This window comes from Vombatus ursinus, unplaced genomic scaffold (assembly GCF_900497805.2).
Source record: "Vombatus ursinus unplaced genomic scaffold, bare-nosed wombat genome assembly UNPS02006874.1, whole genome shotgun sequence".
Lineage (NCBI taxonomy): Eukaryota > Metazoa > Chordata > Mammalia > Diprotodontia > Vombatidae > Vombatus > Vombatus ursinus.
This window is the reverse complement of record NW_020946652.1, coordinates 7,342,032-7,347,714: the sequence shown is the minus strand read 5'-3', so window position 1 is coordinate 7,347,714 and position 5,683 is coordinate 7,342,032.

Here is a 5,683-nt window from a genome sequence, read left to right as displayed (position 1 = left end):
AGGAGGGAGGGGGGGGAGAGGGAGAGAACTGATGTCGGGGTCCTTTGCCTCTTCATTCAGCTGGAGTTCCTTGCTCTGTGTCAGGCAATGGGGTCTCTGGTGGAGTGCCCCAGGGATCTGTGTTTGGTCTTGGGCTGCTTGATATTGTTATCAATGACTTGGTTCACGTCAAAGACAGCGTCTGTATCAGCCTTCCCACAAAGCTCTGAAAGACACTGGATTGGATGGTGGAGTCAGGATTCTGAAAGAGTTCAACGGGCTCCAGTGCTGGGCTCAAGCTGGCCATGCCCTGTTCATCAATGCAAAGTCTTCCACTTGGGCTCAAACAATCACCTGCCCCAGCACAAGCTGAGCGAGAAGCGGCCACCAGCCCAGCCTGGAGAGGGGTGGAGGGCGCCTGCCTGACGAGGCTCTTCTGATCCATCGAGTCCGGTTCTGGGGGCCCCTGTGGGGAAGGATGTTGATGCTGTTAGAGAGTCTCTGTCCGGGGTGGGGGTGGTCATTGAAGGCACTGGACGCGTTTATCCTGGAGAACAGAAGACTTGGGGATGGGGGGAACGCCATAGTCATAGCTGAGCTTAAGTGTTTGAAGGGAGGTCATGTGGAGGAGGGTTGAGCCTGCTCTGCTTGGCCCCAGAGGACGGGGCCAGGCACAATGAGGGAAGTGGCCATTCTGGAGGAGCTGCCTGACCAATGAAGCTATCTCTGCAGCGACCGTAGAGCCTCATCTGGGCCAAGGTGGCCAATTGCCAGGAGCCTTAGGGAGCCCTCTGCGAAGTTCCTGGAGGGGTTTAAGGCCTCCCTTAGTGCTGCCTCCTGCCCACAGCCTTCACGGGCCCCAGGCTCCAGAGAAGGACACCTCCTCCCAGACAGAAGGTAATCTCTTAGGAGAAGGGGCTAGCAGCCACAAGTCCTGGAGAAAGGCCAAGAAAGGCCTGAAGACAGCTACCGGGCACCAGACAGAGCAGCTTTGAACGTTCCCTGGGAGAGATGGGGTCAGGGGGTACCTGCGTTTGCATAGGGATCAGTCAGTCAGTCAACACACATTTATTAAGTGCCTTCTCTGTGCCAGGCTCTGTACTAAGCTACGGGGACACAAAAAGAGACAAAAGACAACCGGCCTCAGCTTTCAAAGAGCTCACGGACTAATGGGGGAGACAAACAGACAAACAAGAAATACAAGCTAAAGTAGAGGGGAAGCCCCCCAGGGGTTGGGGTCACAGCCTCCGGGGTTGGGTGCCGAGTACCGAAGCAATGGATGGCCCCAGGCTCCGAAGGCCCCCACGGCATCGCTGGGGACCGGCTTCTCTCTCCAGATCCAGAGCTCCCGCTGGTTAGACCATCAGGGCCCGTGCTCTGGACCCAGCCCTTGGGCCTGGTGTGTCTGATGGCCAGGCTCCCCAAAGCCCAGGTCCAAGGCAGGCTCATGCTCCCATTTCTAAGTATTCTGGAGCAAAGGAAAGACTCTTTCCCGCCCCTCCGAGGGTGCTGGAGTGCGGTGTGGCCGGGAGAGCCAAGCTGGGGAGGGATGGAGGGCAGCGAGGCCAGACGCTGGTGCTAATTCTGCCAGTCACAGCACCAGAGCTGATGTGTTTGCTGGGAAGCCAGGGCTCGGTGTCATTCACCTGTCGTTTGCAAGGTGACAGCTCCAACCAGAGCGTCCCTGAGATTCTGTCGGCTCCCTGCTCAGCTGCTGCCCTAGCATCCGGTGGCCAGCCTCGCCCTCCCCCAGGGTCCCTGTGTGTCTCATTCTGGGCCAGCCAGGACCCCGTCTGAGGGGGAGGCATGGGAGCCTCTAACCTGAGGAACAGAGATCCCTGGGGGCAAGGAGGGGGGGCTTGTGTTAGTGAAGGTAGTTTGATGTGGAGCTTTGCTGTAACTGGGTTCCATACCACAGGTCCCCGCTGCCACCAGGGTCCAAGCCGGACAATTTTCATCCCCCTCCCTGCTCAGCATCCCTTCCTAATACAGGAGGACAGCCCTCATATCCCCACGAGGCTTCTCTCCTCTAGGCCACACGTGGCCTGTCCCTTCCCCCAACCTGTGATCCTGCCCCAGGGGACCCAGAGGAGCCTTGATGTTCCAATGAGACATGACAGCCTGGGGGCTTATGGGATGGAAGTCACTGGAGAACCCGTCCCGGTTTATGGGCCGACTTTTTGGTGACTGACCTTGCTCAGTGCAGTGGTCTTTTCTCCTGGTAACTCAAGCCTCATCCAGGCTGAACGATTTGGTATCTCTCTGTGCCATCACTGGTGATCACAGGGACCCAGGCCAGCCCAGGGAAACTCTTTCTGTGGACATGTGTCCCAGTGGCCAACACGATGCCTCAGGCTCAGCAGCCAGGACCAAACTGTCTAAAATTCCTCTGGTTTCCTCCTCTGCCAATGCCACATGGTGGCCTGGAAATGACTCCGGCTCTCCAAGGCCCTACTAACACAACCCAAGTTCTAGTAAATATGTGGAGTGGGGAAGACTTTCAATATAGGTCCAGGGTTTGGGGCACCTGGGGCTCAAGAAAGGCTCTGCCCGGCTGAGAGTGGAGGGCCTGATCCCAAGAGGGCTGACCTCTACGGAGGAGTCTCTTGGCCACAGCCTCTCATGATGCTGCTAAGGGCCCTGAGGGGCTGGGGTCTTCAGTGGGGAGGGGGGTGGGAACCCCACCTCAACATTCAATCACATGGTCTGGAGTCTTCTAGCTGGTGAGAGCGTGGGCTCAGACTGGACATCCTCAAGTGTTGATTCATGGGCACCCTTTATGCTGAGCCAAAGCCAGCACTTCCCATACCTGGTCAGTGGAGCCTTCCCTGCAGCTGCTAGTGATGCAGTTTAGGGTTGTACAGACCCCAAAACACTGAGGTACAAGGCGGAGTTGTCTGGAAAGAATTCATAGACTCAAGCAGTCTTCCAGTCAGGTGGCAAAGAGTTGACTGTGATGATGATATGGTGGGCAGAGCTCCCTAGGGAACTTGCTGCCTAACAGGAATGATGCTAAAGCTTATAGGAAAAGTAGTGGATTACGTGGCAAGTATGCTAATTTGGTGGCGGCATACAACCTTGGGCACAGGCGTCATTCACTACTGGAAATCAGGGGAGGGGGGCTTCCTAAGGGATGTAGTTTTGGTCTGTTACGTCTGTAAGAAGATGGCTTTGGGAGTTGACGTCTATAGCTTGGCCTATGGATTACATACGGTAACTGGGCATCAGTGCGTGATAGTTCTGCTGGGATAAGATAGTCCTGTTCACACAAGGGAAATTCTACAGAGGTCAGTTTGTAACAGGGAGAGAGAGTTTGCCTCACTGGGCCCACTCATGAGTCAATGCCAGCAATACGGTCTTTGGACTGGGGAGAAAACTGTCAGGGATAGTGCTTTGAGGCTAGGGAGAAATATGATCTTGGAAGTGGGGTCCAAGTACAAGCGCCCAAGCACCCCATCATTAGGACACCCCTCCCCCTTTCCTTGGTGGTCCGTGGCCTCCTTGGCCTCCTGTTCCCACTCACAAAAGGCCAGCTACTCTGACGCTTATACATGGAATGCCTTGGGGAGCCAAGGTTTGGGGCAAATGCCAAAGCCCCCAGAAATTTGTTTGTGGAGGTGGGGTGGCCCAGAGAGGGGGCGGGACTGATCCCTGATCACATGGCCCCATCGCCTCCCCCTTCGTTCCACTGGTGCAAAGCTGGGAGAGGGGAGGGAGGAATGTGTGTCTTTCCACTGCCCTCACTTGGAGGCACCCCCATTACCCCTGCCTAGATCTGTCCCACGAATGGAGGGCGGCCTTGAGGAAGGCGGGCAGGGGACAAGTAGACTTTGGTAACGATGCTTCATTTTTCAGTCGCGTCCGACTCTCCGTGACCCCATCTGGGGTTTTCGTGGCAAAGACGCTGGCAAGCCCCACTTTGCACTCGCACTGTTGACTGAAGTCTAGACAACGCACTATCCCGCTGTGGCTTGACGATGAATTCTAGGACGCCCGGCCCCATCTCTCCTCTTGCTCACGCCTCCGCTGGCTGCCTCCCCCTCGTCAGCCCTTGACGTCCGGCCCCGGCCCTGCTCTCTCCTGGGTCACTCTCGGCCACCGCCGGCCCCTCCCCCCGCCCTGGTCTCAGAACGGGCCTCCTGCCTCCAGCCTCTCCCCTTTCCAATCCCTCCCCCTCAGAAGCACAGCCCTGACAACGTAGCTCCCTCTTCCAGACGCTCCCGTGCCTTCCCCTTTCCTTAGGGGAAAATCCTCAACTCCAGGCCTCCTCCAGCCTGGGTCCAGCCGCCCCTCACCGGCTCAGATCACACCAGCCTCCTTCACACACACGCCACGTTCTAGCCAAGACGCTGTTCCCAGTTCTCGCCTCCAAGCCTTTGGACAGGCTCTTCCGCATACCTGGAGTGCCCTCCCTTCTTACTTCCCCTTCTCAGATTCCCTGGCTTCTTTCAAGGCTCATCTCGGGGGCCACCTCCAATGAGAAACCTTTTCTGCACTAGTTTGCACAGTGGATAGAGCGCTGGACCTGGAGCCAGAAAGATGTGAGTTCCAATTCAGTCTTGGGTCATTGTGTGACCGTGGGCAGGTTACATAACCCCTGTCTTCCTCGATTTCTTCGTCTGTAAAATGGACATAATAATAGTACTTACCTGTCAGGGTTGTTGCGAGGACCAAATGAGATAAAATATGGAAAACTCTTTGTGAGCCTTAAGGGACCACAGAAATGCTGGTTATTAATATTATTACGGCTGTAATCATTCTCTCCCAGTTTCTAGTGTTCTCTCTCCCCAAATTACCTTGTACATGTGAAAGTATTTTAGACCGACTGTGAACTTCCATTAGGGTGTCCAATGACTGGAGAGGGGACGTGCTCCTGGGGCACCTCGGTGCGCTCATCTGGACGTTCTTGCTATAAGTGAGGCCTGGAGAAAGAAGGACATTGCGGCTCCTTGGAACGCCGGCCGGCTCATGGGTTTGTGTTGAAGAGTCACACCGAGGACTCGGGGGTCCAAAGGCAGCGTTTCTTGGGCTGCTTGGTCCCCCCAGGGCAGGGCACAGAATAAGGATTTGCAAAAACAAAACTGCCATGGATATAATTGCGGCTCATGCAATCACCACCGCCTTTGCAGAGGATGAGAGGGGTGAGAATTTCTATGAGACTCCAGATGAAATCAGCACATGCTACGATGCTTGGTGACCTCAGTGCCAAGGTGGGAGGGAGGAAACAAGAAACAGGTAGAAAATCACGAACCAGAAAGGAAGCAGGAGGAGGCCTCACCCCCGACGTTCTGAACTCTGGCTTCCTGAAAGAATGAATGAAAAAGAGAAAGAAAAACGTGGCGTGGAGTGAAAGGATCTCTTTGAGTGAGGTATTGATGCCGAGCAACAGGGAACTGTAGGAGAAAAGGACGTCGGTGTAGATTCTAACGATTCCACACAAGAGGGGAGCCTTCGAGTTACAAATGAAGCCCAAGCTGCCACAGAGCACAGAGACCTCCTCGGACAAGGAAGCCTGAGTCTCTGCTCCTGGGGAGAGGGATGGCAGCAGGGGGCAGTGCCCGCTTCTCATGAGCTGGTTGGTACGGTCCTGTGGAATGGGAGCAGACTTGCCTCAGAGAACAGCGAGAAGTCATGACTCTGACTCAGGTGGAATGGGGCAAGGCGCCACCTCAGGCCTCTGATTCCCTGGGGGAGGCTCAGGACC